Source organism: Sorex fumeus, unplaced genomic scaffold (assembly GCF_029834395.1).
Source record: "Sorex fumeus unplaced genomic scaffold, SorFum_2.1 ptg000008l, whole genome shotgun sequence".
NCBI lineage: Eukaryota > Metazoa > Chordata > Mammalia > Eulipotyphla > Soricidae > Sorex > Sorex fumeus.
Window position 1 is genome coordinate 82,090,867 of NW_026606065.1, and position 24,134 is coordinate 82,115,000.

The window sequence follows — 24,134 nt, forward strand, 5'->3', positions numbered from 1 at the left end:
TCCAAACTTTTTGGAAAGCAATATGGGCATTTCTTTAAAAATTAGAAATTGAGCTTCAATATGACTATGCAATACCACTTCTGAGAATATATCCTGAGCATGCAAAAAAAGCATAGTAGAAATAGCATTTGCACCTGTATATTCATTGCAGCACTGTTCACAATAGCCAGAATCTGGAAAAATCCCAAGTGCCTGAGAACAGATGACTGGTTAAAGAAACTTTGTACACATCCACAATAGAATACTATGCAGCTGTTGGGAAAAATTAAGTCACTAAATTTGCTTATAAGTAGATGGACATGGAGACTATCATGCTAAGTGAAATGAGTCAGAAAGAGAGGGGCAGACATAGAATGACTGCACTCATTTGTGGAATATGAAGCAACATAACAGGAGACTAACACCTAAGGACAGTAGAGATAAGTGCCAGGAGGATCACTCCATGGCTTGGAAGCCAGTCTCATGTCCTGGGGGAAAGGGCATCTGGGATAGAGAAGGGATCAGTAAGTCAATGATGGTTGGAGGGATCGCTCGGGATGGGAGATGTGTGCTGAAAGTAGATAAAGAACCAAACATGATAGCCTCTCAGATCTATATTGCTTACCATAATGCCCAAAAGTAGAGAGAGAATATGGGGGGAAATGTCTGCAATAGAGGCAAGGTGAGGGTTGGGAAGCGGGGGAATACTGGGGACATTGTTGGTGGAAAAATGTGCACTGTTGGAGGAACGGGTGTTTGATCATTGTATGACTGAAACTCAAACACGAAAGCTTTGTAACTGTATCTCATGGTGATTCGATTAAAAAAGTTTGTAAAATGTAGGAGACCAATGGGAAAAAATGAGAAGGGATACATTTTTCAAATTTTTATTAGTGAGACACCATGAGGTACAGTAGTAGACTTACAAAATTTGTGCTTATGTTTCAATTGTACAATTATCAAATACCCATCCTTCCACCAGTGCCCATTTCCCACCACCACGGGTCCCAGTATCCCTCCCGAATACATTTAAACTGGAAGTACAGCAGGCTTGAAGTCAAAGAGGGAACTAATGCAATCTTTAAAACTCAAGAAAAGAAGCTGAAAATAAAGTAAAAAAGAAAGCTAGTGATACTTTGTAAAGTTCAGTTATGTATTCTGTAAAGTTCAGTTATGTATTCATTCTTAAACAGGTATGTGTGTTTGAGACTAATTTTCCAATAATAATTCAACGCAATTTCACTGAAATTAACCTTGATATTTACATAGCTGAGTTATGGAAGGATGGTTATAACTAAAAAGAATTAACAAACAAACTTTTATTTTTTTTCAAATTTATTGCTAATAACCAGGTGGTTAAATATGTCTAGAAAGTAATTTTTTAATCATTTTTTATTAGTGAAACACCATGAGGTACAATTATAGACTTATAAATTTTTGTGCTTGGGTTTCAGTCATACAATGATCAAGTACCCATCCCTCCACCAGTGCCCATCCTCCCCCACCATGGGTCCTACCATCCCTCCCACCCCACATCCCCCGTCCCACCCTGCCGCTGTGGCAGGGCACTCCCCCTTATTCTCTCTCTCTTCTTTTGGGTACTGTGTTTTGCAAGAGCGGCACTGAGTGGCAATCATGTTTGGTCTATATACTACTTTTAGCATGTCTCTCCCACCCTGGGAGGGTCTTCACAACACCCTTTATTTGGTGCTCTCTTCTCTATCTGAGCTTCCTTTTCACCTAGAACGTGTGGCTGGCCTTCCATTCATGGAGCAAAATTCCTGGTACTAATCTCAGCCGTTCCTGGGTGTTAGTCTCCCGTTTTGTTGCTTTATGTTCCCCAGATGAATGCAACCTTTCTGTGTCTATCCCGCTCTTTCTGACTCATTTCGCTTAACATGATACTTTCCATGTAGTACCACTTGTATGTAAATTTCATAACTTCATCTTTTCTAACAGCTACATAGTACTCCATTGTGTAAATGTACCAAAGTTTCTTTAACCAGTCATCTGTTCTCTTGCACTCAGGTTTTTTCCAGAATCTGGCTATTGTAAAGAGTGCTGCAATGAACAAACAATTGCAGATGTCACTTCGACTATACCTTTTTGCCTCTCTGGGATATATTCCCAGGAGTGCTATAGCTGGGTCAAATGGGAGATCAAATTTTAATTTTTTGAGAATCGTCCATACTGTTTTCCAAAAGGGTTGGACCAGCCGGCATTCCCACCAGCAGTGAAGGAGGGTCCCTTTCTCACCACATCTGCGCCAGCACCTGTTCCTTTTGTTCTTGTGGATGTGGGCCAGTCTCTGTGGTGTGAAATGATATCTCATTGTTGTTTTGATCTGCATCTCTCTGATGATTAGTGATGTAGAGCATTTTCTCATGTGCCTTTTTGCCAACAAATAAACTTTTAAATAGTAATTTAAAGACACGGAAAATACAAAGAATATAATTTCTTTATGAATTAAAGTTGTATATTAATCTTTCTTAGAAGCAAGCATACTTGTAAGAGTAGCTACATCTATACTTCTAAATCCCATCAGTCTAAAAGCCAAGTTCATTTTACTATGACATCTCTTTGAACTCATATTGTCTTAAGTTTACTAATTTACCTTTATTGATTTATTGCTTGGAGGGGGTTGAGCCACACGTGGCAGGGTTCATTCAGGACTTACTCCTGAGTGTTCACTCAACAATCACTCCTGACATTGCTTGGGGGACCACATAGGATGCTCGGGTTAGCTGTGTGCAAGTCAAATACCCTATGTACTATCGCTCCAGCCCATACTCCTATTGCTCTTATACTTATAACATTACTTTGTATTATAATTATTTTAAGAAAATCAGAGGCATATATTATAACTATTTTATACAAAGAGAAGTGAAGACAAAATCTTTAGTTTTTGCAAAGTTTATTGATTACTGTAGGCTGGAGAGATAGCACAGTGGTAGGGTGTTCGCCTTACAAGCGGCCAACAAGGCCGACCCAGGTTCGATTCCTCCGCCCCTCTCGGAGAGCCCGGCAAGCTACCGAGAGTATTCGATATGCCAGACACAGTAACAACCAAGTCTCCAATGGAGACGTTACTGGGCCCGCTCGAGCAAATTGATTACTGAAAATGTTGTTATAACTTTAATAAGTCAATGTCTTTTCCTTTTGAACTAGATAACTTGGCAGATTTGCAGTAGTCCAGAAACAAATATGGGTTGCTATTCTAAACAATCCATTAACTTCTCTTTTTCTCAATCAATATGGGTTTTTTAGGAGCCATATCAGGTAATGCTCAGAGGTAATTCCTAGTTTTGCTCTCAGAAGTCACTCCTGAAAAGCTCAGGAGACCATATGAGATGCCAGAGATTGAATATAAGCCATCCACATGCAAAGCAAATGCCCTGTTGTACTGTCACTCTGGTCCCAGTCAAATTTTTAAATAATAGCGTTCATTATTTACAATAGTATGAATATTATTGATTCATGTTTGCAATGTTACTACACCACATTCACCACCAGACTACCAGTATTTTTCCACCACTATTTCTAGATTCCTTCTCACTAGTCTACTTTTTTGGTAGCCTAAATTCTGTTAACAAACTACTAATCTCCTCCATACTCTTCAGTCAACATATAACCTATCTCATATTCATAAACAAGGAATTGGATTGAAAAACTGTAGAGTTCTATTCTAACTCTGAAATTGTTTCAAAGCTTTGTTCCTAGGGGATGGAACAATTGTAAATCAGGTAGGATGCTTGCTTTGCACATGGATAGTCCAGGTTCAACCTCATGTGGTCCTCTGAGCCCCACTAGGAATGATCCCTGAGCTCAGAATCAAGACTAAGCCGTCAACATTGTCAGAAGGAGTAGTAAGACATAGGAAATGGAACTGGAGGATGTAAGGCCTCATTTTGGTCCAAATGAGGATTAGCAAGTCTCCATACAAGAAAGGGGAACATTTAAAGAAGAAGGGACACAAAGCCAGAAGTCTAGAGAAAAGGAAGCAACTAGTCCATGGAATTATCAATAAAAATATCAAAAAGGATTGAAGAGGTTCATACAGGGGTTAAAGCACTTGCCTTACACATAACTCACCTAAGTTCCATATCAGCACCACATATCAACCCCCGGGCACCACAGGGGGTTGATCTCTGAGCACAGAACCAAAAGAAATCTCTGAGCACGGCATTGCTAGATGTGGTCCAAAACCAAAAAGTAAAACTAAATTAAATTTAAAATACCAAAACGCACTTCTCTATGATAGAAATGAAGTGCTAAGGAAGATGTGCTGAAATAACAAGGAACGTGAGATAGAACTGGTTATAAAAATTCTCATGTGCCATTATCACTTAATCACGTAACTTCCCGTTAGTCGTCGATTTGCTCGAGCGGGCGCCAGTAACGTCTCCATTTGTCCCTGTCGCGTGCTAGTGTAGCCCAATGGCATCTGTTCGCTCTGGGAACATGAAGGGCCTGAAACCGATCGTTCATGATCTTGACGAAGAACTCTGACCATCTGGTAGGTGGGCGGCCACGCGGTCTTTTGACATCCCGTGGAATCCAGTCGGTAACAGCTCTAGTCCAGCGGTCGTCTTTAAATCTCATTACGTGACCAGCCCATCTGATTTTTGACACCTTGGCAAATGAGACAGCGTCCCTGATTCTTGATCGTCGACGGATGTCAGAACTCCGGATTCTTTCTCTCATTTGAGTGAAACGTGATATTCCAAGCATAGCTCTTTCTATTCTTCTTTGGGAGACCCGAATAGCGTTCTCATCTTGTTTGCGTAGGGCCCAGGTCTCTGAGGCATATGTTAATGCAGGAAGAACAGTGGAATCAAAGAGATGTACCCGGAGCCGGAGGTTCTTCGTCCTCTTAGCTATTTCTTCAACGTTCTTGAAGGCGTTCCAAGCTGCTCTCTTCCTCCTGCACAGCTCGGGTGCCAAGTCATTTGTCATGTTGACTTCTCGACCTAGGTACACATAGCTGTTGCATTCGGAGATGGTTGTTCCATTGAGAGCGAATGGGGCATCAGGAACGAGGCTGTTTCTCACAAACATTGTCTTCGTAAGATTCAGCTGTAGTCCTACCTTTCCACACTCACGGTCAAAGTCGGCCAGCATTTGTGCCGCTTGGCTGATGTTTGGTGTTATTAAAACAATGTCATCAGCAAAGCGGAGGTGGTGTAGTTGCCGACCATCTATCTTCACTCCCATTCCTTCCCATTCCAGTTGTCGCATGATGTTCTCGAGGGTGGCACTGAAGAGTTTCGGTGAAATGGTATCACCCTGCCGCACCCCTCTCTTGACATCAACGATCACTTCTTTGTAGAATGGTGAGAGCCTGGTAGTGAATCCGCAATACAGCTCACGGAGGATCCTGATGTATTGGGCTTGAATGCCCTGATTGGCTAGGGCTTCAATGACCGCTTCCGTCTCAACAGAATCAAAGGCCTTCTTTAAATCAATGAATGTTAAGCAGAGCGACATCTTGAACTCCCGAGATACCTCAATGAGATTGGTTATCGTGTGGATATGGTCGATGGTGCTGAATCCTTTGCGGAACCCGACTTGCTCGCATGGTTGTCCTTCATCCAGTGTTCTGCCAATCCTATTTAGGATGACTCGAGTGAACAACTTGTAGATGACAGACAATAGGCAGATCGGGCAATAGTTGCCAATGTCATGGATGTCTCCCTTCTTGGACAGTAGTACGGTCCTGCTGGTTTTCCATTGGGACGGAAGCTTGCATTCAGACAGGTAGCGAATGAAGAGCCAAGCCAGTGTATTGATGAGTACTGATGGCAGGTTCTTCAGGTGTTCAGGTCTGACCTTGTCTGGGCCAGGTGCTGTTTGTTTCTTTACCGACGAAATGGCGTGTCGTATTTCGGAAGGGAGAACGTTGGGAACGACATATCCATCCTGTGGAATTTGGTATGTCGGCAAGTGGACATGACTATCGAAGAGATTTGAGTAGAAGTCATGGATAATCTTCTCCATTGCCGTTCTGGAGGATGTGATGGATCCTTCAGGACGTTGGAGGGCAGTCATCTTGGTCTTGTAGTTGGTGAAGGACAGGCGGGCGTTACGAATACTTTTCCCGGCTTCTGCCGCATCTACCAGTACTTCTGCTCTTCTCTCTTTGAGGTCTTCCTTGATCGCTCTCTGCACTGCTTTGCGAGCTCGGACATTAGCTTGCGGTTGCCTGAGGCATGCGCCAAACCACGCTGGCGAATTAGCTCAAGAGTTTTCGAAGATAGGCGATTTTTTGTGGCTATCTCTCTCTTGGCGTTCCTCGCACATTCATGGAGGTGCTGAACCAGTCAATCGTATTCCTTGTCGATGTTGTCAACAATGGCATCTTCCCATGTTGCCGCAATAGTACCAAAGAGTTCCCAGTTGGTGGTCATTCTGGGAGTTCTCTTTTTGAACTTTGCAGCCCTTTCTCCCTGCTCTGTGAAGTAGAATTTTGCACGAAGGAGACGGTGGTCCTATCCTGTTCGAAATTTTGGGACAACAGCGACATCAGTCAGGCAAAAGCGTCGATTGAATATGATGTGCCATGATAAGTAAGTGTATCTTGACTATGTAAATCAAATATCAGAAAGCATTTTCTCTAACAGGTAGAGAGTATCTATCTCAGAGGTAGAGGGTAATACAGTCTCAATTTCAGCTACTCAACTTTGATATTGCACATGAAAGCAGTCACACCAATGTGTAAACAAGTAAGTGTGGCTATGTGCCAATAAAACTTTATTTACGAAAACAAACAGTGATCCATTCACCAGAAGTGTGCCAACTCTGTAACCACTGAGATAGTTATATAGTCATAAAATTTTTTATGTGTGTCCTTTTTTCTTTTCCTTTTTTAAATTTTTGGGCCACACCCAGTTGTGGCTAGTGTTTATTCCTGAGTCTGTGCTCAGGGATCACTCCTGGTGGGGATCAAGGGACCCTGTTGGATGCAGGGGATCAAACCAGTATCAGCTGTGTGCAAGGTAAACCACAGTACCATCTGTCCAGCCTCTTCTATGTATATCCTTAAGTAAACATGAAGAATGAATTAGCAGGAAACTTGACTGAGGGCTGATAGAAGTTAGGATACTGTCAGTAGTCCAAAAATGAAGAGAATACTTACACAGAAAATACTGAAAAAACTGAATCAGACAGACTTTGAGACTCCTAAGTGATAAAGGTCAGAGGTGTGAGACTTTGGGAGAGTACACACTGAGGAGTGAGTGTAATGATCTTTATGTCTCTACCTTTGATGAGGGTTGTAACACAGTACCTTTAGCACACATGGAAAAGAATATAAAAAATAGAAACTTGTTTGGGAGAAAGATGAATTTTGCTTTGTATGTGCTGAGGTGAGAAGCCTATTTAAAATTTGGAAAGTAATGTGCTGTCAATAATGAGTTAACAATTCGTACAGAGAGCTGGACTGGAAACAAACACTTGAAAGACATCAGCTGGTGGATGACTGTTTAAATTATTAGAGTAGGGAAAATCTATTAGGTTAATTGTCATGAATAAGACATTTATGAACCTGAAAAAAGGCACTCCTACCAACCCCCTACACCCACACCACACACACACACACACACACACACACACACACACACACACACTTTTTTTCCCCCAAAATCCCACAGATTTCAACCCAACTTCAGATATTCTTGTCTAGTCCCTGAAACCTGAAAATCACCAATTAAACATAGAATCACAGTTTCTATGAAGAAAATGGGTTAGGGATACATTTTGGGGCAGTTCTAAGATCAAACCCAATTCTCATACATGAAAAGCAAACAACACTGAGCTACATCCCCTGTTATCTATCACCTATCTAACTGGTTTGGAGGCCACACCTAGCTTTACTTAAGTCTGCTTCTAGTTCTGTGCTCTGGGGTCACTCCTTGTAGGATTTCAGAGACCATATGAGATGTTGGGAATTAAACTAGGATTGGCTACATGCAAGGCAAAGTGCCTTATCTACTGTACTATATCTCCAGCCCTGATACTATTTTTCAAAGTCATTGGTGGCAGAGGTCCACTTAAATAACAATTTAAATAAATTCACACTGGAGGAAGCAGAGATACGGTACAGGAATTAAAGCAAATACTGCTAATCCAATTCAATCCCTAACAACATAATATCCCCTAGTGCTGCCTGAGTGACCCAAAAGCATAGAGCCAGGATTAACCTTCCCAGCTCTTCTGGGTGTGGTCCAACCCTAACACAATTTCCACTGGGTTTGATCATTAGAAATTTATTCCTATTTGGGGGGTGGGGGGGCTGGAGTGATAGCACAGAAGATAGAGCATTTGCCTTGCACATGACCGACCCGGGTTTGATTCCCAGAATCCCATATGGTCCCCTGAGCACCATCAGGAGTAATTCCTGAGTGCATAGCCAGGAGTAACCCCTTGCATCTCTGAGTGTGACCCAAAAAGAAAGAAAAAGAAATTTATTCTTATTCTTGAGCAACAATTTTGAGTAACAATTAAAACATACGCATGATTGAAATGAGAACAGGAATGACAAGGTAAGGAAACAGAAAGTGTTGTCTCTTCCCTGAAGTATTATCAAGAAGGAAAGACAGGATCAAGAAGGGAAAGACTGAATGGTGTTAAAACATTGTACACCTGAAGCCCAATCATGAATAATGTTGTGACTTTATAATTTATAATTAACTTTTTTTAATTTTAAAAAGAAAAGAGAAAAAAAGGAAAGATTGAGATCATTTGTATAGTGGAGAACTTGACACATTTTATAGACATTAAAATCAAACTTTTAATAGTTTTTATATCTGCTTCAAAACTATGTTCACATTAAATAAGCAAATTTAAATCATTTCTATTTTAAAATGTCACCAAAATCCTTAAGATTGAATCATACTTTGGCAGCTAGTGTATAGAAATCCAGATTGCATAAAATGAAGCATCATCACGGGGGCTGGAGAGACAGTACAGCGAGTAGGGCACTTGCCTTTCACACAGCCAACCCGAGTTAGATCCCTGGCACCCCATATGGTCCTCAGAGTTTGCAGAGTTATTCCTAAGTACAGAGCCAGGAGTGACCCCTGAACATTGCCAGTATCACCCCCAAAAAACTAAAATAAACTAAAAAAAATTAAGCATCATCACTTGTTATCAGGGACATGCAAATCAAAAGTACAATGAGGTGTCATCTCACACCAGTGAGAATGGTATATAGCAAAACTATGGAAACAGAGTGAAGAAACCTGGCCAGCAGGTACCACAACACCCGGAGAATTCTCCGGGCCCCATACCAAGCCGATATCACCGGGAGGTCCCAGATGGAGCAGGTGCTGTCTCCCCGCCTTCTCCAGGTGGAAACCCAGTGACCATAAGCTTCTACAAGCATGGGTTCGGTGTGTGGGCACCAAGATAATAGGCTTACACAGCCGCATGATCTTTTCTGATATGGAAAGTGAGCAATGGAAAGTAAATGATCTAGCGTCTGTACCTCAAACAGTGGTGGGAAAATTCGAGCAAAATATAATGCCCAACAGAAATGCACTGGACTGTGCATTAAATTACGTTACCATGCCACCCCAGGAGGGGAAGGGTGTTTGTCCCTCTGCTTTTTCCCCCTGGCGGTAGTGGCATGGTGGCCACCATCTTTCAGAGCCTAATGGAGAGCCAGATATGAGACTGCAGTGAGGAGACATGCGGGGCCTCATGGGATGGGGGTGGAACCTGCCCTGCTCCGGGCCTGAGAAGGCCCAGAGTTGCCACCCACGAACACCTCCTCCTGCTCCTGAACAACCATGATCACAGAGGCACACAAACCAATCTCAGAACCCAGCGGCTTTTGGCAGTAATCATTCCAGACTTATTACTAGAATATCAGAAATCCAAATCATGTGGCCACAATAGCAGCAGTGCAGCATCATATGCTCTTCATAATCAGCAATAGAAAACTTATCTAATGATGTCTTTTTGGTAGGTCTGATTGTTGGGGAAAATTCCAAATAATAATGGTGGGTCTTTTGTAGTAATATTGAATGTGATCAACATAGAGAGTAAAGTGGAAATCTGCCACACAGGCAGGGGGAGGGTTGGAAGAAGGAGTACACTGGGGTTCTTAGTGGTGGAAAATGTGCACTGGTGAAGGGATGGGTGCTTGATCATTGTATGACCAACCGAGACTTAAACTGAAAGGCTTTGTGACTGTTCTCACGGTGATTCAATAAATAAAAAATTTTAATAAAAACTATGGAAACACCAGTGTTCCTGGGAATACTATATGTGCAGCCTCTTTGGAAAACAGTATAGAAATTTTGCAAAATTAAAAAAAAAACAAAACCCAAATACAAAAAAATATAAATATATATGCACCTCTCTTAATTGTTAACAATTATTCTATTAATTCTTAACAATATTCATAACCTAGAAACAACCTAAATGTCCAATAAAAGAATTTATTTTTCCCCCTTCCATTCAGGTACAGCCCGCCCCCAAGGCCTGGGACCTTCTCTGGGCATGTGCAGCTAGCTCAATCTCATAGGACAGCCGGTTTTTTCCCCCTGATCTGTACGGGACCAGCGCAGGGACCCTTTCTGGAGCCGCAGCCACTTTAGCCTATCTCAACTCACATTGCATATCAAGCAGAATAGTAACAGTGAACGTGAAGAACTAAACCACACTTGTCACAATGGTAAAGCAATGCAAAAGCCCACCAAACTTTCTTATTGAAGAGTCTAGCCCAGAAGACATCAACAGTACTGTAGTGTTAGACAACCTCTCTGACAAGGAATTCAGAAGGGAACTACTTAGGATGCTTAGGGAACTGAAAGAAACAATGGAAAGCAATGCCAATAAAAGAAAAGAGGATTTGAAGGCAGAAATGAGGAAAATGCAATCGGAAATGTCAGACCTGAAAAATCTCATAGGCGATTGAAAAACATAGTGGAAGGCCTCAGCAGCAGAGTAACAGCCACTGAGAACAGAATCAGTGAGCTCGAAGATGAAGTTCAGAGACTCTCCAGGAAAAAGCAGAAAATGGAAAAGAGACTCACTATTCAGGAACAGATGACAAGAGAAGATCGTGATGAAGTCAAGAGGGCTAACATAAGAATTATTGGAGTCCCAGAGGGACAGGAAGAAAACCTTGATGAAGAAGAAACTGTCAAAGACATCATTGCTACAACGTTTCCAGAGCTGAAGAAAACTTGTGACCACATTCACGAGGCCTGAAGGGTACCAGCTAGAAGAAATCCAAAGAAAAATACCCCAAGACACATTCTGATCAAAATGACGAAAACCTTAAACAGAGAAAAAATTCTGAAAGCAGCAAGATCGAAGAAAGAAATCTCTTACAAAGGAGCATCCTTAAAATTCACAGCTGATTTTTCTGATGAAACCCTCATGGCCCGAAAACAGTGGTGGGACATAGTGAAAAAACTCAATGAAATAAATGCCTCCCCAAAAATACTTTACCCAGCGAGACTCTCATTCATAATAGAAGGAACAACACACAGTTTCACAGACAAACAACAGCTCAGACTCAAAACCATGGTTACAAGAACAACTAAATGGGCTACTTTAAGGCAAGAAAGGCCCCTCAAATACACCAAATTTCAACAGAACAATGGGACAAAATCCCATAACAATAATCTCTCTCAATGTCAATGGGCTAAACGCACCAATTAAAATACATAGAGTGGCAGGATGGATTAGAAAATTGAACCCAACATTCTGCTGCCTGCAAGAAACACATCTCAATAGTCAAAGCAAACACAGACTCAGAGTCAAAGGCTGGAAAACAATCCTACAGGCAAACAGCTCCCATAAAAAAGCTGGGGTAGCCATCCTAATATCAGACCACATCGATTTCAGAGTGAAGAAGGTCATAAGAGACAGTGAAGGCCATTTCTTATTGATCAAAGGATCTGTACAACAGGAAGAACTTACAATAATAAATATATATGCACCTAATGAGAGACCAATAAAGTACTTAAAACAACTACTCATAGATTTGGAAAAAGACATCAATAGCAACACAATACCAGTGGGAGACTTCAACACCGCTTTGACACCTCTTGATAGATCAACCAGACTCAAGCTTAGCAAGGACATACTTCATCTGAGGGAAACAATGGAAGAAAGGGACTTAGTAGATGAATACAGGACACTTCATCCACAAAAAGCTAAATACACATTCTTCTCAAGCGTACAAGGAACATTCTCCAAGATAGACCACATGCTGAGCCACAAAACATGCCTCCATAAAATTAAGAAGATAGAGATTGTATCAACAATCTTCTCAGACCATAATGCGCTGAAATTAGAAGTAAATCACACACAAAAACAGAAAACTAAATCAAACACCTGGAAATTAAACAGTGCTCTATTGAACAAAGAGTGGCTTAGACAGGAAATCAAAGAGGAAATCCAAAGATTCCTAGAAACGAATGAAAATGAGAACACGAGTTACCAAAACTTATGGGACACAGCAAAAGCTGTGTTAAGAGGAAAGTTTATAGCTCTACAAGCATTCCTCAGGAAGGAGGAGTGAGCACACATAAGTAACCTAACCTCACAGCTTAACAGCTTGGAGAAGGACCAAAAAAAGGAGCACAACCCGAGAAGGAGAAAGGAAATAATAAAACTCAGAGCAGAGATTAACGAGATGGAAACCCAAAAAACAATCCGAAAGATCAATGAAACCAAGAGCTGGTTCTTCGAGAAAATTAACAAGATCGATAAGCCTCTAGCAAAACTCACAAAGAAAGGTAGAGAGAAAACCCAAATAATCCGAATCAGAAATGAAAAGGGGGTCATTACAACAGAAACTACAGAAATTCAAAGGATCCTCAGGGAGTACTTTGAGAAGCTTTATGCCACGGAACATCAAAACCTCGAGGAAGTGGATAAATTCCTAGACTCCTACAGACTCCCAAGACTGAACCAAGAAGACCTGGAATATCTGAACAGACCTATCACCATCAAGGAAATTGAAATGGTAATAAAAAGTCTCCCCAAGCACAAAAGTCCTGGCCTGGATGGATTCACTAGTGAATTCTTCCAAATTTTTAAAGAGGACTTACTCCCAATCCTCTTTAAGCTTTTCCACGAAATTGAAATACCAAAAACACTTCCGAACAGTTTCTACGAAGCAAATAACACACTGATACCAAAAGTAGACAGAGATACCACAAAGAAAGAGAATTACAGACCGATATCCCTGATGAACACAGATACAAAGATCCTCAACAAACTACTAGCAAATAGAATCCAACTACTCATCAAAAAGATCATACACCATGACCAAGTAGGATTCATCCCAGGGATGCAAGGATGGTTTAGCGTTCGGAAATCAATCAACATAATGCATCATATCAACAAAAGAAAAGATAAAAAGCATATGATCATATCAATAGATGCAGAGAAAGCATTTGACAAGATCCAGCACCCCTTTATGATGAAAACCCTAGACAAAATGGGTATAGAGGGGACTTTCCTCAACATAGTTAAAGACATCTACCACAAGCCTACAGCAAGCATCATCCTCAATGGGGAAAAACTGAGAGCCTTCCTTCTAAGATCAGGGACGAGACAAGAATGCCCACTATCTCCACTGCTGTTCAATATAGTACTGGAAGTACTTGCAATAGCGATTAGGCAAGAAAAAGATATTAAGGGCATTCAGGTAGGAAAGGAAGAAATCAAACTCTCACTATTTGCAGATGATATGATACTATACTTAGAGAACCCAATAACCTCCACCAAAAAACTCCTAGAAACAATAGACTTGTAGAGTAAAGTTGAAGGCTATAAAATCAATACCCAAAAGTCCATGGCTTTCCTATATGCAAACAGTGAGAGAGAAGAAAGCGACATGAAAAAAAAAATCCCATTCACAATTGTGCCCCAGAAAATCAAGTACCTAGGAATCAGCTTAACTAAAGAAGTAAAGGACCTGTACAAAGAAAACTACAAAACGCTACTTCAGGAAATAACAGAGGACATGAGGAAATGAAAAGATATCCCCTGCTCATGGGTCGGGACACTTAACATTGTCAAAATGGCAATTCTTCCCAAAGCATTGTATAAATTCAATGCAATCCCTAGAAGGATACCCATGACATTCTTCAAAGAAATGGAGCAAACACTCCTGAAATTTATATGGAACAATTAGCCCCCACGAATAGCTAAAGCAATTATTGGGGGAAAAAAAATGGGAGGAATCAACCTCCCTAACTTCAAACTGTACTACAAAGCAGTAATAATTAAAACAGCATGGTACTGGAACAAAGGCAGGACTGCAGACGAGTGGAATAGGGTTGAATACACTGACATCTCCCCTCAATCACATGATCATCTAATCTTTGATAAAGGTGCAAGTAATGTGAAGTGGAGTAAGGAAAGCCTCTTTAACAAAGTGTACTGGCAGAACTGGAAGGCTACATGCAAAAAAGTGGGCTCAGAACTCTGCCTAACACCATGTACAAAAGTAAGATCAAAATGGATTAAAGACCTCAACATCAGACCAGAAACCATAAGGTACATTGAAGACAAAGTTGGCAAAACCCTCCATGACATTGAGGCTAATGGTATTGTCAAAGATGCCACGCCACTGGCCGAGCAAATGAAAACAGAGATAGATAAGTGGAACTATCTTAAACTAAGAAGTTTCTGCACCTCAAAAGAAATAGTGACCAAAATACAAAGACAGTCTACAGAATGGGAAATGATATTCGCCGAATACACATCTGACAAGGAGTTGATATCAAGGATATACAAAATACTGGTTGAACTCCACAAGAAGAAAACATCCAACCCCATCCAAAAATGGGCAATGAAATGAACAGAAACTTTCTCAAGGAAGAAATCCAAATGGCAAAAAAGCACATGAGAAAATGCTCTACATCATTAATCATCAAGGAGATGCAGATCAAAACCACAATGAGATACCATCTCACACCTCAGAGACTGGCCCACATCCAAAAGAACAAAAGTAACCAATGCTGGCGCGGATGTGGCGAGAAAGGGACACTCCTTCACTGTTGGTGGGAATGTCGACTGGTTCAGCCCTTCTGGAAAACACTATGGATGATGCTCAAAAAATTAGAAATTGAGCTCCCATTTGACCCAGCAATACCACTCCTGGGAATATATCCCAGAGAGGCAAAAATGTATAGTCGAAGTGACATCTGCACTTGTTTGTTCATAGCAGCACTCTTTACAATAGCCAGAAACTGGAAGAAACCTGAATGCCCAAGAACAGATGACTGGTTAAAGAAACTTTGGTACATCTACACAATGGAGTACTATGTAGCTCTTAGATAAGATGAAGTCATGAAATTTACATACAAGTGGTACAACGTGGAAAGTATCATGCTAAGCGAAATGAGTCAGAAAGAGAGGGATAGACATAGAAAGATTGCATTCACCTGGGGAATATGAAGTAACAAAATATGAGATTAATATCCAAGATTAGCTGAGATCAGCACCAGGAGGATTACTCCATAGCTTAGAGGCAGCCAGGCATTCTAGGGGAAAGGGCAGCTCAGATAGAGAAGGGAGCACCAAATAAAGGATGTTTGGAGTATCCTCCCAGGAGGGGAGATGCATGTTGAAAGTAGACTATGGACTGAACATGTTTGCCACTCAAAGCCTCTTTTGCAGACCACAACACCCAAAAGGAGAGAGAGAACACAAGGGATTGCCCTGCCACAGAGGCGGGGTGGGATGGGAGGGATGGGGGTTGGAGGGATATTATCCATGGTGGTGGAAAATGGGCACTGGTGGAGGGATGGGTATTTGATCATTGTATAACCTAAACCCAAGCACAAAAAAGTGTAAATCTACAACTGTACCTCATGGTGTTTCACTAATAATAATTTACAAAAAAAGAAATATAATCTAATGTAAAATGCCCTTTGCTTCTTTTTAATACATGACCTTATCTAATAAGCATTTTAATCCTGCAAATGTTAATCCACAGATAATATCTAATTACATCAGGAAAATAATTTAAAATGAGTGACCTTTTCCTATGACTGTCTATTGTATACTTTTAATTAGAAAAAATTAATATAAACCTGTGAACACAGATAATCATTTCAAAATATCACTGTGTGTTCAACTTAATATGGTTTACTTTTTTGGATCAATGGCTACTTTCTATTTGTTAGTGCTAATGTTTCAAACTTTGTAAAATTATATTTTGCAAACAATTCTTTAATCTGTCATTGTAGAATGAAACATAGAAGATTTAGTTTTAAAAGCTAAGAAACATATACTAACTCAACAAAATTATACTTGAGATTAAGTAACAATACAGGATGAAGTTTTTCTACTGCTTTTTGTGCACACTATAGAAGGCTTTTTCTCCATCTTTCTTGGCACACCAGTATGCTAAATAGCATGTGTAAAAACTCTTTATATACCTGTATGTTTGAACTAAAACATTAAGCTTGACTGTAATAACACTTAACTAGTGTATTTACATCTAGTCAAAATATTGTTGTGCTTACATTAAAATAACTTTATTAGAAAAAATTATGAAAATAAAATATTGTAATGGATGTACATATTAAAATGAAGAATGATATTTTCCTATCTCATATTTTTAAGGCTAAAATATAATACAATAATTACACATAATATATTTAAATAGTAACTTTAGTTAGTTTAACGATTTGAAAACAGTGATTTTCTATTTTTGAATTAAAATGTTTATTTTTCCGCTTGTTAACAAAAAAGAATTTTTAATGAATAATGAAGTCATGACACATACGTCACAATAGAATTCTAAGCAGTCACAAGAAAAAATGAAACCATGCAGTCTGCTGCTATTTGAAGAGAACTGAAGGACGTTGTATTAAGTGAAATAAGTAAGGAGGAGGACAAATGCGAGATGATCTCACTCATCTCTGATAGAAGAGAAGACAAGGAACTAGAAGGCATCAAATGATGGCAAAACCTGCATACCAAAGAGAACTGTGGACAACAGAGTAGAAAAAGAAAGAGGAAGGAATGGTGAGGTAGACTGGAGGTAACAAAGAAAATGGGTGGAGGGTTTTGGACACATTAGGAGTGGTGAGATGAGGTAACTATGTACATCAAGACCATAAAGTCAACACTATTATAAATTCATAAGCTATAATAAAGAGTTTTAAATTAGACATTATAACAGGCACTTGTTTTTTCTTTTGTTTTTAATTAATTGTACTTTCCTGAAAACTCATCATCATGAAAATATATTTGTGACTTACTCCCAATACTCTTTAAGCTTTTCCACGAAACTGAAATATCAAACACACTTCCAGTTTCCACGAAGCAAATATCACCCTGATACCAAAAGCAGACAGAGATACCACAAAGAAAGAGAATTACAGGCCGATATCCCTGATGAACACAGACGCAAAGATCCTCAACAAACTATTAGCAAATAGAATCCAGCTTGATCACTTGATCACTTGACTTTCCATTAATCGGCAATTTGCTTGAGCTGGCGCCAGTAACGTCTCCATTTGTCCCTGTCGCGTGCTAGTGTAGCCCAACAGCATTTGTTCGTTCTAGGAACACGAAGAGCCTCAAACCGATCGTTCATGATCTTGATGAAGAAGTCTGACCTTCTGGCTTCTTTTGACATCCCATGGAATCCAGTCGGTAACAACTCTAGTCCAGCGGTCGTCTCTAAATCTCATTACGTGACCAGCCCATCTGATTTTTGACGCCTTGGAAAACAAGACAGCATCCCTGATTCTTGATCGTCGACAGAGGTCAGAACTCCGGATTCTTTCTCTCATTTGAGTGAAACGTGATACTCCAAGCATAACTCTTTCAATTCCTCTTTGGGAGACCTGAATAGCGTTCTTATCCTGTTTGCATAGGGCCCAGGTCACTGAGGCGTATGTTAATGCAGGAAGAGCAGTGGAATCAAAGAGATGTGCCCAGAGCCGGAGGTTCTTCATCCTCTAAGCCATTTCTTCGACGCTCTTAAAGGCGTTCCAAGCCACTCTCTTCCTCCTGCGCAGCTTGGGTGCCAGGTCATTTGTCATGTTGACTTTTCAACCTAGGTACACATAGCTGTTGCATTCAGAGATGGTCATTCGGTTGAGAGCGAATGGAGCGTCCTGGACGAGGCTGTTTCTTATAATCATTGTATTCATAAGATTCAGCTGTAGTCCGACCTTTTCACACTCACGGTCGAAGTTGACCAGCATTTGTGCCGCTTGGTTAATGTTTGGTGTTATTAAAACAATGTCATCAGCAAAGCAGAGGTGGTGCAGTTGCCGACCATCTATCTTCACTCCCTTTCCTTCCCATTCCAGTCATCACATGATGTTCTCGAGGGTGGCACTGAAGAGTTTCGGTGAAATGGTATCACCCTGCCGAACCCCTTTCTTGACATGGATGATTACTTCTTTGTAGTATGGTGAGATCCTGGTAGTGAATCTGTAAAACAGCTCATGGAGGATCCTGATATATTGAGTTTGAATGCCCTGATTGGCTAGGGCTTCAATGACCGCTTCCGTCTCAACAGAATCAAAGGCCTTCTTTAAATCAATGAACGTTAGACAGAGCGGCATCTTGAACTCCCAAGAAACCTCAATGAGTTTGGTTATTGTGTGGATATGGTCGATGGTGCTGAATCTTTTGCAGAACCCGGCTTGCTCACATGGTTGTCCTTCATCTAATATTCTGCCAATCCTATTCAGGATGACTCGAGTGAACAACTTGTAGAATCAACAACCATAGAATCCAACGACTCATCAAAAAGATCATACACCATGACCAAGTAGGATTCATCCCAAGGATGCAAGGATGTTTAACATTCGGAAATCAATCAATATAATCCATCATATTAACAAAAGAAAAGATAAAACCATATGATCATATAAAATAGATGTAGAGAAAGCATTTGACAAGATCCAGCAACCGTTTATGATGAAAACCCTTGCCAAAATGGGTATAGAGGAGACTTTCCTCAATATAGTTAAAGACATCTATCACAAGCCTACAGCAAAGTATCATCCTCAATGGGGAAAAACTGAGAGCCTTCCCTCTAAGATCAGGGATGAGACAAGAATTCCCACTCTCTGCATTGCTGTTCAATATAGTACTGGAAGTACTTCCAATAGCCATTAGGCAAGAAAAAGATATTAAGGGCATTCAGGTAGGAAAGGAAGAAATCAAGCTCTCACTATTCGCAGATAATATGATAATATACTTAGAGAACCCTAGAATCTCTACCAAGAAACTCCTAGAAACAATAGACTTGTATAGTAAAGTTGAAGGCTATAAAATCAATACCCAAAAGTCCATGGCTTTCCTATACGCAAACAGTGAGAGAGAAGAAAGTGACATGAAAAAAAATCCCGTTCACAATTGTATCCCAGAAAATCAAGTACCTAGGAATCAACTTAACTAAGGAAGTAAACGACCTGCACAAAGAAAACTACAAAACGCTACATCAGGAAATGAAAGAGGACATGAGGAAGTGGAAAGATGTCCCCTGATCATGGATCGGGAGAATTAACATAGTCAAAATGGCAATTCTTCCCAAAGCATTGTACAAATTCAATGTGATCCCTATAATGATACCGTTGACATTCTTCAATGAAATGGAGCAAACACTCCTGAAATTCATATGAAACAATAAGCCCCCACAAATAGCCAAAGCAATTCTTGGAAAAAGGAAAACGGGAGGAATCAATGGCCCAAACTTCAAACTATACTACAAAGCAGTCATAATTAAAACAGCATGGTACTGGAACAAAGGCAGAGCTGCAGACCAATGGAACAGGGTTGAATATACTGACATCTCCCCTCAAAAATATGATCATCTAATCTTTGATAAAGGACCAAATGTTAAGTGGAGTAAGTAAAGCCTCTTTAACAAATTGTGCTGACAAAACTGGACGGCCATGTGCAAAAAAATGGGCTTAGAACTCTGCCTAACACCAAGTACAAAAGTAATATCAAAATGGATAAAGACCTCAACATCAGACCAGACACCATAAGGTACATTAAAGACAAAGTTGGCAAAACCCTCCATGACATTGAGGCTAATGGTATTGTCAAAGATGCCACGCCATTGGCCGAGCAAGTAAAAACAGAGATAGACAAATGGGACTATCTTAAACTAAGAAGTTTCTGCACGTCAAAAGAAACAGTGACCAAAATACAAAGACAGTCTACAGAATGGGAAATGATATTCGCCGAATACACATCTGACAAGCAGTTGATATCAAGAATATACAAAGTACTGGTGGAATCCACAAGAAGAAAACATCCAACCCCATCAAAAATGAGGTGATGAAATGAACAGAAACCTTCTCAAAGAAATCCGAATGGCAAAAAGGCACTTGAGAAAATGCTCTACATCATTACTCATCAGGGAGATGCAGATCAAAACCACAATGAGATATCATCTCACACCACAGAGATTGGCTCACATCCAAAAGAACAAAAGCAACTGGTGCTGCCACGGATGTGGCGAGAAAGGGACCCTCCTTCACTGCTGGTGGGAATGCCAACTGGTTCAGCCCTTCTGGAAAATAGTATGGACAATTCTCCAAAAATTAGAAATCGAGCTCCCATTTAACCCAGCAATACCATTCCCGGGAATATATCCCAGAGAGGCAAAAAAAAAGTATAGCCAAAGTGACATCTGCACTTGTTTGTTCATTGCAGCACTCTTTACAATAGCCAGAATCTGGAAAAAAAAAAACCTGAGTGCCCCAGAACAGACGACTGGTTAAAGAAACTTTGGTACATCTACACAATGGAGTACTATGTAACTGTTAGAAAAGATGAAGTTATGAAATTTACATACAAGTGGTACAACATGGAAAGTATCATGCTAAGTGAAATGATCAAAAAGAGAGGGATAGACATAGAAAGATTGCATTCATCTGGGGGATATAAAATAACAAAATATGAGATTAATACCCAAGAATAGCTGAGATCAGCACTAGGAGGATTACTCCATAGCTTAGTGGCCAGCCGGGCATTCTAGAGGAAAGGGCAGCTCAGATAGAGAAGGGAACACCAAATAAAGGGTGTTTGGAGGATCCTCCCAGGAGGGGAGCTGCATGTCGAAAGTAGACTATGGACTGAACATGTTTGCCACTCAATGCCTCTTTTGCAGGCCACAACACCCAAAAGTAGAGAGAGAACACAGGGGATTGCCCTGCCCCAGAGGCAGGGGGGGATGGGGGGATGGGGGTGGGGGGATATTATCCATGGTGGTGGAAAATAGGCACTGGTGGAGGGATGGGTATCTGATCATTGTATAATCGAAACCCAAGCACAAAAAATTGTAAATCTACAACTGTACCTCATGGTGTTTCACTAATAAAAAAAATAAGTTAAAAAATAATAATTTTATTATTATCATTAATAATAATAAATTATTATTTATTAATAATGGAAACCATCCATTGGAAAACCAGCAGGACTGTACTACTATACAAGAAGGGAGACATCCATGACATTGGCAGCTATCGCCAATCTGCCTATTGTCTGTCATCTACAAGCTGTTCACTCGAGTCATCCTGAATAGGATTGGCAGAACACTAGATGAAGGACAATCATGCGAGCAAGCCGGGTTCCAAAAAGGATTCGGCACCATCGACCATATCCACACAATAACCAAGCTCATTGAGATTTCTCAGGAGTTCAAGATGCCACTCTGTCTAATGTTTATTGATTTAAAGAACGCTTTGATTCTGTTGAGACGGAAGCAGTCATTGAAGCCCTAGCCAATTAGGGCATTCAAATTCAATACATCAAGATCCTCAGTGAGCTGTATTACAGATTCACTACCAGGATCTCACCATTCTACAAAGAAGTGATCATCTATGGCAAGAGAGGGGTTCGGCGGAGTGATACTATTTCACCAAAACTCTTCAGTGCCACCCTCGAGAACGTCATGCGACAACTGGAATGGGAAGGAATGGGAGTGAAGATAGATGGTCGGCAACTGCACCACCTCTGCTTTGCTGATGACATCATTCTAATAACACCAAACATCAGCCAAGCGGCACAAATGCTGACCAACTTCGACCGTGAGTGAGGAAATGTTGGATTACAGCTGAATCTCACAAAGACAATGTTCATGAGAAACGGTCTTATTCCTGACATTCCATTCGCTCTCAACAGAACAAACATCTCCGAATGCAACAGTCATGTGTACCTAGGTCAAGAAGTCAACATGACGAATGACCTGGCACCTGAGTTGTGCAGGAGGAAGAGAGCGGCTTGGAACGCCTTCAAGAGCGTTGAAGAAATAACTAAGAGGATGAAGAACCTCCAGCTATGAGCACATCTCTTCAATTCCACTGTTCTTCCTGAATTAACATACACCTCAGAGACCTGGGCCCTACACAAACATGACAAGAACACTATTCAGGTCTCTCAAAGAGGAATTGAAAAAGCTGTGCTTGGAGTATCACGTTTCACTCAAATGAGAGAAAGAATCCAGAGTTCCGACCTCTGTCAATGCTCAAGAATTAGGGACGCTGTCTTGTTTGCCAAGGCATCGAAATCAGATGGTCTGGACACGTAATGAGATTTGGAGACAGCTGCTGGACTAGAGCCATTACCTACTGGATTCCATGGAACATCAAAAGATCGCATGGCCGCCCACCTACGAGATGATCAGACTCCTTTGTCTGATCTGAATGATCCGTTTGAGGCTCTTCGTTTTCCTAGAATGAGCAGATGCCATTGGGCTACACTAGCACGCAACAGGGATGAATGGAAACGTTACTGGTGCCCGCTTGAGCAAATCGATGAGTAACGGGATATCAAGTGATCAAGTGATCAAGTAATAATAATAATAATGAACTCTTGATTTTATACAATCTAACAAGTCTATATGTACTTTGTTTCTAAAGTGCTCTGAAACAGATTGCTTTCAAAGTAGGTTAGATTTAAAACATTCAAGAGATAAAATGGGAAACTCAGAGAAATGCACAGTAGATTTACTCTGAACATATGTAAAATCATAGTTTTTTATTTATTTATTTTTTAATTTTTATTAGTGAAACACCATGAGGTATAGTTGTAGACTTACAATTTTTTGTGCTTGGGTTTCAGTTATACAATGATCGAGTACCCATCCCTCCACTAGTGCCCATTCTCCACCCCCAGTAATCCCAGTATCCCTCCCACCCACCCCCACCCCCCCCATCCAACCCTGCCTCTGTGGCAGGGCACTCCCTTTTGTTCTCTCTCTCCTTCATAGTTTTTTTAAATGCTTTACTTTAATGTCAAATACCTATATGCGCATTTCATCATATCATTCACTAGCAGATGGTCAATATAAATAGTAAATCCCTGTTTTTCCTCGGTCATTATGGTCATAGTCCTCCCGTTGTTCATCAATTTGCTCGAGCGGGCCCAGTCACATTGTGAGACTTATTACTGTGTTTGGCATACCAAGTACATCACGGGTAGCTTGTCAGGCTCTGCCGTGCGGGCGAGATACTCTCGGTAGCTTGCCGGGCTCTCCGAGAAGGGCGGAGGAATCGAACTCGGGTTGGCCATGTTGGCTGCGTGCAAGGCAAACGCCCTACCGCTGTGTTATCGCTCTAGCCCTTGTTTTTCCTCATTTTTTAAAAACCATTCCTTGTACACAAAGTACTATAGGAACCCAAGAAGTAAATTTTACATATTTTTAAATGAAGAATACATGGTACAAAAAAGTAAAACTAAGCTTGTCTAGTTGTTCTTAATGGGTTTAAAGTAGAGCCAAAGATATGGTTCTTGAGTATCTGACACAGCATCATGCCTCTGCCATGACTCCTCTCTCTTTTATTCTAAATTCCAGAATTATGTGAAATGGCAGATAAATATTTAAAATGAAGGACTTCAGAAGGAAATATTATGTTTCTAAATCTCAATAACCATCCATTCCTAAATATCCCCCTCACAAGAACAAAAAACAGAAAATCAATTAAAACAAGTGTCTTACTTGTGGTCTTGGGAAATTACACTGGTAAAGGGATGGGTCTTGGAACATTGTATGACTGAAACACAATCATGAACAATTTTGTAATGCTCTATCTCATGGTGATTCAACATAAAAAATAAAAATAAAAAGTATCTTCTTTAATATATATATGACAGAATATATATATATGTATATATTTCCCAAATGACAGCTCCTTGTC

At 40.5% G+C, this 24,134-nt stretch overlaps 1 protein-coding gene across 1 annotated transcript in view; it reads right to left on the reverse strand.

Annotated features, from left to right (window-relative positions):
- The window catches only part of LOC130018322 (phospholipid-transporting ATPase IB-like), a 187,596-nt gene that overhangs the window by 107,433 nt on the left and 56,029 nt on the right, over positions 1-24,134 (reverse strand). The window lies entirely within an intron of this gene.